Source organism: Chelon labrosus, assembly GCF_963514085.1.
Source record: "Chelon labrosus genome assembly, chromosome: 12".
NCBI lineage: Eukaryota > Metazoa > Chordata > Actinopteri > Mugiliformes > Mugilidae > Chelon > Chelon labrosus.
Genome location: NC_140345.1, coordinates 30,020,516 through 30,031,056, shown reverse-complemented (window position 1 = coordinate 30,031,056; position 10,541 = coordinate 30,020,516). Strand labels below are relative to the sequence as shown.

Here is a 10,541-nt window from a genome sequence, read left to right as displayed (position 1 = left end):
CCAGGGGGCGATGCTCTGTGTGAATTGACCCTTTAGCCATGGCTGCTGGTATCCATGGAAACGCATTATAACAACAGGAGGGATGAAGCGCCGTGATCGGCTGATTGTCTGAACCAACCAATGAGGAGGACAAAATGGGAGGAGCTTATGAATGAATCCTGTGTACAGGTTGATCTGTGAATGACCAGGTGTTGCTGCAGAGTGTGTGTGTTCTACTGTGTGTGTTATAGTGTGTGTTCCCGCGGCGGCAGCGTGTGCAGCACCTGGTCTAACAGCTGCAGAGCTCGGTGCAGGTGGACCTCCAGCCAGCAGGGGGTGTCCTTGATGCTCTGCCGTGGGTAATCACACCCCCAACCTTTAACGAAGCTCAGGCGCACGATGCACAGCCGCCGCAGGTCGTCCACGCCCAGACCTGCCGCCGAGCACACACCTGGAGGAGGAGACAGGAGGAGGAGACAGGAGGAGGAGACAGGAGGTTAACACCTGGAGGAGACAGGAGGTTAACACCTGGAGGAGGAGACAGGAAGTTAACACCTGGACGAGGAGACAGGAGGAGGAGACAGGAGGTTAACACCTGGAGGAGGAGACAGGAGGAGGAGACAGGAGGAGGAGACAGGAGGTTAACACCTGGAGGAGGAGACAGGAAGTTAACACCTGGAGAAGACAGGAGGTTAACACCTGGAGGAGGAGACAGGAAGTTAACACCTGGAGGAGGAGACAGGAGGAGGAGACAGGAGGTTAACACCTGGAGGAGACAGGAGGAGGAGACAGGAGGAGGAGACAGGAGGTTAACACCTGGAGGAGACAGGAGGTTAACACCTGGAGGAGGAGACAGGAAGTTAACACCTGGATGAGGAGACAGGAGGAGGAGACAGGAGGTTAACACCTGGAGGAGACAGGAGGAGGAGACAGGAGGAGGAGACAGGAGGTTAACACCTGGAGGAGACAGGAGGAGGAGACAGGAGGAGGAGACAGGAGGTTAACACCTGGAGGAGGAGACAGGAAGTTAACACCTGGACGAGGAGACAGGAGGAGGAGACAGGAGGTTAACACCTGGAGGAGGACACAGGAGGTTAACACCTGGACGAGGAGACAGGAGGAGGAGACAGGAGGTTAACACCTGGAGGATGAGACAGGAGGTTAACACCTGGAGGAGACAGGAGGTTAACACCTGGAGGAGGAGACAGGAGGTTAACACCTGGACGAGGAGACAGGAGGAGGAGACAGGAGGTTAACACCTGGAGGAGACAGGAAGTTAACACCTGGAGGAGACAGGAGGTTAACACCTGGAGGAGGAGACAGGAAGTTAACACCTGGAGGAGGAGACAGGAGGTTAACACCTGGAGGAGACAGGAAGTTAACACCTGGAGGAGGAGACAGGAAGTTAACACCTGGAGGAGGAGACAGGAGGAGGAGACAGGAGCTTAACACCTGGAGGAGACAGGAGGTTAACACCTGGAGGAGGAGACAGGAGGAGGAGACAGGAGGTTAACACCTGGAGAAGGAGACAGGAGGTTAACACCTGGAGGAGGAGACAGGAGACAGGAAGTTAACACCTGGAGGAAGAGACAGGAGGTTAACACCTGGAGGAGGAGACAGGAAGTTAACACCTGGAGGAGGAGACAGGAGGTTAACACCTGGAGGAGACAGGAAGTTAACACCTGGACGAGGAGACAGGAAGTTAACACCTGGACGAGGAGACAGGAGGAGGAGACAGGAAGTTAACACCTGGAGGAGACAGGAAGTTAACACCTGGAGGAGGAGACAGGAGGTTAACACCTGGAGGAGACAGGAAGTTAACACCTGGAGGAGGAGACAGGAGGTTAACACCTGGACGAGGAGACAGGAGGAGGAGACAGGAGGAGGAGACAGGAGGTTAACACCTGGAGGAGGAGAAAGGAGGAGGAGACAGGAGGAGGAGACAGGAGGTTAACACCTGGAGGAGGAGACAGGAGGAGGAGACGGGAGGTTAACACCTGGAGGAGACAGGAAGTTAACACCTGGAGGAGGAGACAGGAGACAGGAAGTTAACACCTGGAGGAGGAGACAGGAGGTTAACACCTGGAGGAGACAGGAAGTTAACACCTGGAGGAGGAGACAGGAGGAGGAGACAGGAAGTTAACACCTGGAGGAGACAGGAAGTTAACACCTGGAGGAGGAGACAGGAGACAGGAAGTTAACACCTGGAGGAGGAGACAGGAGGTTAACACCTGGAGGAGGAGACAGGAAGTAAACACCTGGAGGAGGAGACAGGAGGAGGAGACAGGAGGTTAACACCTGGAGGAGACAGGAGGTTAACACCTGGAGGAGACAGGAAGTTAACACCTGGAGGAGACAGGAGGTTAACACCTGGACGAGGAGACAGGAAGTTAACACCTGGAGGAGACAGGAGGTTAACACCTGGACGAGGAGACAGGAGGAGGAGACAGGAAGTTAACACCTGGAGGAGACAGGAAGTTAACACCTGGAGGAGGAGACAGGAGGAGGAGACAGGAGGAGGAGACAGGAGGTTAACACCTGGAGGAGGAGACAGGAGGAGGAGACAGGAGGAGGAGACAGGAGGTTAACACCTGGAGGAGGAGACAGGAGGTTAACACCTGGAGGAGGAGACAGGAGGAGGAGACAGGAAGTTAACACCTGGAGGAGGAGACAGGAGGAGGAGACAGGAGGAGGAGACAGGAGGTTAACACCTGGAGGAGGAGACAGGAAGTTAACACCTGGACGAGGAGACAGGAGGAGGAGACAGGAGGATTAACACCTGGAAGAGGAGACAGGAGGAGGAGACAGGAAGTTAACACCTGGAGGAGGCAGGAGGTTAACACCTGGAGGAGACAGGAAGTTAACACCTGGAGGAGGAGACAGGAGGTTAACACCTGGATGAGGAGACAGGAGGAGGAGACAGGAAGTTAACACCTGGAGGAGACAGGAGGTTAACACCTGGAGGAGACAGGAAGTTAACACCTGGAGGAGGAGACAGGAGGTTAACACCTGGACGAGGAGACAGGAGGAGGAGACAGGAAGTTAACACCTGGAGGAGACAGGAAGTTAACACCTGGAGGAGGAGACAGGAGGTTAACACCTGGAGGAGGAGACAGGAGGAGGAGACAGGAGGTTAACACCTGGAGGAGACAGGAGGTTAACACCTGGAGGAGACAGGAAGTTAACACCTGGAGGAGGAGACAGGAGGTTAACACCTGGACGAGGAGACAGGAGGAGGAGACAGGAAGGTAACACCTGGAGGAGACAGGAGGTTAACACCTAGAGGAGACAGGAAGTTAACACCTGGAGGAGGAGACAGGAGGAGGAGACAGGAAGTTAACACCTGGAGGAGGAGACAGGAGGAGGAGACGGGAGGTTAACACCTGGAGGAGGAGACCGGAATTTAACACCTGGAGGAGACAGGAGGTTAACACCTGGAGGAGGAGACAGGAGACAGGAAGTTAACACCTGGAGGAAGAGACAGGAGGTTAACACCTGGAGGAGGAGACAGGAAGTTAACACCTGGAGGAGACAGGAGATTAACACCTGGAGGAGGAGACAGGAAGTTAACACCTGGAGGAGACAGGAGGTTAACACCTGGAGGAGGAGACAGGAGGAGAAGACAGGAGGTTAACACCTGGAGGTGGAGACAGGAGGAGGAGACAGGAGGTTAACACCTGGAGGAGGAGACAGGAGGAGGAGACAGGAAGTTAACACCTGGAGGAGACAGGAGGTTAACACCTGGAGGAGGAGACAGGAGGAGGAGACAGGAGGTTAACACCTGGAGGAGGAGACAGGAGGAGGAGACAGGAGGTTAACACCTGGAGGAGACAGGAAGTTAACACCTGGAGGAGGAGACAGGAAGTTAACACCTGGAGGAGACAGGAAGTTAACACCTGGAGGAGGAGACAGGAAGTTAACAGCTGGAGGAGGAGACAGGAGGAGGAGACAGGAGGAGGAGACAGGAGGTTAACACCTGGAGGAGGAGACAGGAAGTTAACAGCTGGATCATATCCAGAGACTACAGACGGACAGACAGGTGGACAGACAGACAGGTGGACAGACAGACAGACAGACAGGTGGACAGACAGTTGGACAGACAGACAGGTGATACTCAGGTGATACTCACTGACAGTAGGTGCGATCCCTCCCACACTGTTCGGACCTGGAATTGCACCAACAACTGCGGCCGCCTGAGTTTCCACAGCTGACTGAGCTGCTGCTGCCTGCTGCTGCATCTGTCTGTGACACTGACGCAGGTCAAACACCTGAGAGACAGGTGAGACAGGTGAGACAGGTAAGAGACAGGTGAGACAGGTGAGTAAGGTGAGAGACAGGCAAGAGACAGGTGAGACAGGTGACAGACATGTAAGAGACAGGTGAGACAAGTGAGACTCAGGTAAGAGACAGGTTATGGACAAGTGAGAGACATGTAAGAGACAGGTGAGACAAGTGAGAGACAGACAAGAGACAGGTGAAAAACAGGTAAGAGACAGGTGAGAGACAGACAAGAGACAGGTGAGAGACAGGTAAGAGACAGGTGAGACAGGTGAGAGACAGGTAAGAGACAGGTGAGACAAGTGAGAGACAGACAAGAGACAGGTGAAAAACAGGTAAGAGACAAGTGAGAGACAGACAAGAGACAGGTGAAAAACAGGTAAGAGACAGGTGAGAGACAGACAAGAGACAGGTGAGAGACAGGTAAGAGACAGGTGAGACAGGTGAGAGACAGGTAAGAGACAGGTGAGACAAGTGAGAGACAGACAAGAGACAGGTGAAAAACAGGTAAGAGACAAGTGAGAGACAGACAAGAGACAGGTGAAAAACAGGTAAGAGACAGGTGAGAGACAGACAAGAGACAGGTGAGAGACAGGTAAGAGACAGGTGAGACAAGTGAGAGACAGACAAGAGACAGGTGAAAAACAGGTAAGAGACAGGTGAGACAGGTGAGAGACAGGTAAGAGACAGGTGAGACAAGTGAGAGACAGACAAGAGACAGGTGAAAAACAGGTAAGAGACAAGTGAGAGACAGACAAGAGACAGGTGAAAAACAGGTAAGAGACAGGTGAGAGACAGACAAGAGACAGGTAAGAGACAGGTGAGAGAGGTGAGAGACAGGTGAGAGACAGGTGAGAGAGGTGAGAGACAGGTGAGAGACAGGTGAGAGAGGTGAGAGACAGGTAAGAGACAGGTGAGAGACCTTGATGTACGCTCCAGGGTAGATCTTATGAACTCCATCTCCTGGAGCTCGTCCCGCCTCCCGGTCCAAATACAAGCTCTGGACAAACACTGAGTGGTCGCTAAGGCAACGCATCCAGACGTCCCCCTCCCCCCGACACTCCAGCTGCACCCCCCGGCCGATATGGAGCCTGGGGGACAAGAAGATGTTAAAAATGAGGACAAGGACAAGACGACCTGAACCACAGCTCCTCCTGTGGGTCACCTGGCTCGGTGGCTGGAAGCCGTGCGGTGGACGTTGCTCAGCTGTCCCAAACAGAACCGGTCTCCTCCTGAAGGGTCCACATATCCGTCCACTGTCACTAGTGGACAACTGGACTGGACCTTAAACATTTCACCCACCTGGACGTCCAACTCAAAGTAGGAGATGGAGCACCAGAACTCTGGGCCTGGAGGACAGAGAGGACAGAGAGGAGCATGAGGACAGTGAGGACATCTTCACAGAGACATGTATACCTGAGGACATTGTCTGTTTCTGACCTGGGTGGTTGGACACCGGCTGAGGATACGGAGCAGTGCTGTGGTGCTGAGACCCTGCAGGAGGAGACATGACTTAGAATAAAGCAGGACAGACACTGGAGACATATTGGACACATGGACAGTCACATGATGTCATACAGAAGTGAGTGTTGGGGGCATGGTGATGATGATGTAATGGAGGCTGATTCTGGAGGCCACGCCCACCGTGCTGAGGTCCTGGGCTGTAGGGGGCGGGGTTGTTACCTGTCCAGGTGACTGTAAAGACACGAGGCAAAGGTTTAATTGATAACGCTAAGAGTCATCCTGCTGCTAATCCACAGTTAGCATCAGTTAACATTAGCTAGCATCAGTTAACATCAGTTAGCATTAGTTAGCATCAGTTAGAATAAGTTAGAATCATTTAACATTAGCTAGCATCAGTTAACATCAGTTAGCATTAGCTAGCATCAGTTAGAATAAGTTAGAGTCAGTTAACATCAGTTAGCATCAGTTAGCATCAGTTAAGATCATTAAACATCCATTGGTACTGGTATTGGTTATCATCTGTTAGCATTAGTTAGTATCAGTAAACATCAGTTAGCATTAGTTAGCATTAGCTAGCTTTAGTTAACATCATTTAACATTAGTTGGCTTCAGTTAGCATTAGTTAGCATTAGTTAGCATCACTTACTGACCTCAGTCAAGATCAGTTAGCTTCAGTTACCTTCAGTCATCATTAGTTAGCACTAGTTAGCATTCGTCAACATCAGTTAGCATTAGCTAGCATCAGTTACCAACATAGCAACAGACTACCAGGTTTGGGGGGGACGTTGTACTCAGAGCTCTGCTGGTGTGGGGAGGTGGGGGTGGGAGGGTGAGGAGGCTGGGGGGTGTGGGGAGGGTTGGGGTGAGGTGGGGTCACCCGGCCTCCGTGGTTCTGAAGGGGGGCGATCTGGAGGAGGCCCTCTGGAGCCCCACCGGCCCCCCTGGTGCTCAGAGGCGTCATGGAGCTGCTGCCTGATGGAGACACAGAAACATTAAAACCTTTCAAAACAGGAAGTGAAGCTGAAGCAACGACCACAGACGCCTCACTGAGCGGGTTGGCCCGCCATATTGGAGGAGGCAGCTCCGCCCCGCGAACCAATACGAGTCAACGGAGTGAACTTTATTAAGCGTCTTCTACAAAGTGCTGTAAGTTAATGTCTCTCATTTATTCAGGAAACTGATAGGAACCAGAACATTAATGTAACATGGAGCTGCCTCCTCCAATATGGCGGCGACAGTGAGGCATCTATGTATATATGTCTATGGCAACGACAGCCTGGACTGACCTGGAGGAGACAGAGGCATGCTGGGATACATGCTGTAGGCGTCAGCGTGGGGGGGCAGGTCGATCACACAGTCCTGCATGAACTCCTCCTTTATCACCGACTGAGGACCTGAAGGAAGACGGGACGGGTTTCATTAAAAATGGATTTATTAATCTGTGACTGAAACGACTCGCTGCTAATGGTGATGCTAATGGTGATGCTAATGGAGATGCTAATGGTGATGCTACTGGTGATGCTACTGGAGATGCTAGTAGCAATGCTAAGAGTAGATTTCCAGTAATATTCCACTCTTGCTAAGTGTTAGCATCTGTTAGCAAGTCAATAAATAAATCAGACTCAACATTTTCCGCTGAATAAACGACAACGAGCAGCTTCTCTCAGGAATAATGAGCTTAATGAACAAGTGAAACACCAGCAACTTCCTGGATGAACATCACGACGATGTTCATCCTGGATCCGACCAATCAGAACAGGACAGGAGGTGTGCTGGTCTGACTCGTCCTTGTGTGAACGCTGACAGACTAAACTGTTTCTGTGTGAGACACAAACATGACGAACAAGGTCGAACCGACAGGAAGTAGTTTAAACCTCCTGATGCTGGGATGCTATGTTCTGATCAGCTGATCTAATGTAAACATCAACATTTAAAGTTAGCAGGTGCTGGTGGGCGGGGCCACCCTCTCATAGCTGTGTGTGTGTGTGGGGGGGGGGTTACCTGCCATTGGTATTGCAAATGGAAATGCTAACTGAGATGGGAATGTGTCACCTGTGGTGGTGGGCAGGGCCACCCTCTCCTAGAGGTGGTGGTGGGGGAGGGAGGTACCTGTGGCGGTGGGCGGGGCCACCCTCTCCTAGAGGTGGTGGTGGGGGAGGGAGGTACCTGTGGCGGTGGGCGGGGCCACCCTCTCGTAGTGGTACGGGTGGTGGGGGAGGGGGGTACCTGTGGCGGTGGGCGGGGCCACCCTCTCGTAGAGGTGGTGGTGGGGGAGGGAGGTACCTGTGGTGGTGGGGGAGGGGGGTACCTGTGGCGGTGGGCGGGGCCACCCTCTCGTAGTGGTGGTGGTGGGGGAGGGGGGTACCTGTGGCGGTGGGCGGGGCCACCCTCTCGTAGTGGTACGGGTGGTGGGGGAGGGGCGTACCTGTGGCGGTGGGCGGGGCCACCCTCTCGTAGTGGTACGGGTGGTGGGGGAGGGGGGTACCGGGTGGTGGGGGAGGGGGGTACCTGTGGCGGTGGGCGGGGCCACCCTCTCGTAGTGGTACGGGTTGACACAGACGCTGTCGTACTTGAGGTCGAAGGCGAACTGACAGAACTTGACGTGTTTGAGTTCGTTCTTGTGGAGGTCAGGCCAACGCCACAGACGAGCATAGATGACGTGAGGGAAACCTTTACGACCCGCTACCTGCACAGGTGAGACAGAGACAGGTGAGACAGGTGAGACAGGTGAGACAGCCTTTGAGGAAACATCCATCCTGGAAGTTTAAATAAAGTTTGTGAGGACAGAGTGAGTCATGGAGAACAGGTTACCATGGAAACCCTGTGTCTGTGTGTGAGGATACATTCATGACATCATGTCTGACCTGGACGTGTCCTCAGGTGAAGGACAGGACGAGACGCTGCAGACTAAACAACTTGTCCTTTCACAATAAAAGCCTGTGGGTTCGTTTGATTGTGAAAGGGTGTGAGGAGGAAGTAGCAGACTGCTCTTGTTCTCCTATCTCTGTGAGGACCGGCAGCCTGGAGCTCAACACAGAGTCCTCACAAACACACAGGAACCAGCAACACACACACTCTGTCTGGCTTCACTTAAACCACCTCCTCCTCCTCCTCCTCCTTCCTGAGTCCCAGACAAAACAACCCAGCCCTCCTCTTCTACCTCCTCTACTTCTCTTCTTCTTCTACCTCCTCTACACCTCTCCTCTCCTCCCCCTGTTCTACTCCTCCTCTACTCCTCTCCTCTCCTCTCCTCCTCCTCTGCTCCTCCTCTACACCTCTCCTCTCCTCCCCCTGTTCTACTCCTCCTCTACTCCTCTCCTCTCCTCTCCTCCTCCTCTACTCCTCTTCCTCTACTCCTCCTCTACTCCTCTCCTCTCCTCTCCTCCTCCTCTGCTCCTCCTCTACACCTCTCCTCTACTCCTCTACTCCTCCTCCTCCTCTGCTCTTGTATTTTCTGTGGAGATCCACAGGTTCCAATGTTGAATTGGTTGTAGTGGAGGAGGAGGAGGAGGAGGTTCTGGAGGTGGTTCTAGAGGAGAAGGGGGTTGAGGAGGAGCAAGAGGGTCTAGATTAACAGCTTCTAAAGCAGGACGTTCTAAAGCACAAGGTTCTGGAGGAGGAGGTTCTAGAGGAGCAGGAGGTTCTGGAGGTGGTTCTAGAGGAGCAGTGGTTAGAGGAGCAGCTCTCTCCTATCGATCAGTTCATGATAAGGAGGACGTCCCACCTGCAGCCGTCCGTCCAGTGTCCTCTGGATGGTCACACACTTGCTGGGGTGGACTCCATTGGTGGTTACCGCGGTGATGAGGGAGTCCAGCTCGTCCTTCTTCTCCTTCAGCTTCTTCACCAGACTCTCGATCGCCCTCTTAGCGAAGCCCTCGTTCTCTCCACCCTGACGGTGGCACATCAGGCTGTGGGACGATGCTGAGACAGGCGTCAGCGCTGCTGGGGGCGGGGCCAAGCACCGACATGGTCACCTGGGGGGGGGGGTACTGATCTGTGATCAGATCTGAGTCAGACAGACACAGAGACACGTTCAGAGCTCTTTCCTGGTTCACAGTTAAATGAATCATAAAATGACATCACTGCCGTTGGCTGGTGACGTCAGCAGCTCAGACCTGTCGCTCGTCGCTGATTGATTGACGGGTTGATTGACGGGTTGATTGATCGGGTCTGACTCCAGCAGGCTCCGCTGCATCAACAGTTGATCCAGCAGCTCCAGACCTCAGCGGCCGCTCTCTGCTCCGCTCCCCGGGGCGAGGCTCGCTCCGCTCGGCTGGGATCCGCCGCCTGCGTCGGTGAGGCTGGAGGTCCGTGTGTCGGTGTGTCCGCGTGTCCTCGGTCTGATCCAGACTGTCTCCGTCTCACCGGGAGGGGGGGGGGGGGGGGGGGGGGGGGGGCTGTGTCATGCTCACCAGACAGCCAGACATAACAGGAAGTCTGGCCACCTCCGCGACCAACAAAATAAGAGCACACGGAGAAACTCAGCGACACGTTCAGACTTTTATTTTACCAACAACAGAAACCTCCGCCTGTAATGTTAGAATAATAAATGATAACTCTGACATGATGAGCAGTCCTTCATCGATCAGGACTCATCACACAGACTCAGCTCCAGACACCGGGTCAAAACTAGCACACTTTTATTGTGTATTTCCGCATTAGCTTTTATTTTGAAGGCACAGACCGGAAACACGTTTTCCTCCGTTGACGCTCCGTCAAAAAGTTTGTTTGTGCGCGTGACTGCTGTTGAACGTGAGAGCGCCAATCACAGGCCTCCTCTGTGTGTGTGTGTGTGTGTGTGTGTGTGTGTGTGTGTGTGT

The 10,541-nt window shown here is 53.4% G+C and overlaps 1 pseudogene across 1 annotated transcript; it reads right to left on the bottom strand.

Annotated features, from left to right (window-relative positions):
• Positions 1-209: 209 nt before the first annotated feature.
• Positions 210-9,689, bottom strand: LOC311497087 (mothers against decapentaplegic homolog 4-like; annotated as a pseudogene). Its single transcript, XR_014699975.1, has 10 exons — positions 9,446-9,689; positions 8,230-8,407; positions 7,008-7,115; positions 6,490-6,693; positions 5,836-5,952; positions 5,698-5,751; positions 5,423-5,606; positions 5,180-5,348; positions 4,109-4,247; positions 210-430 (listed from the first exon to the last, which is right to left on the bottom strand). The product of XR_014699975.1 is annotated as a mothers against decapentaplegic homolog 4-like (transcript).
• Positions 9,690-10,541: the final 852 nt, after the last annotated feature.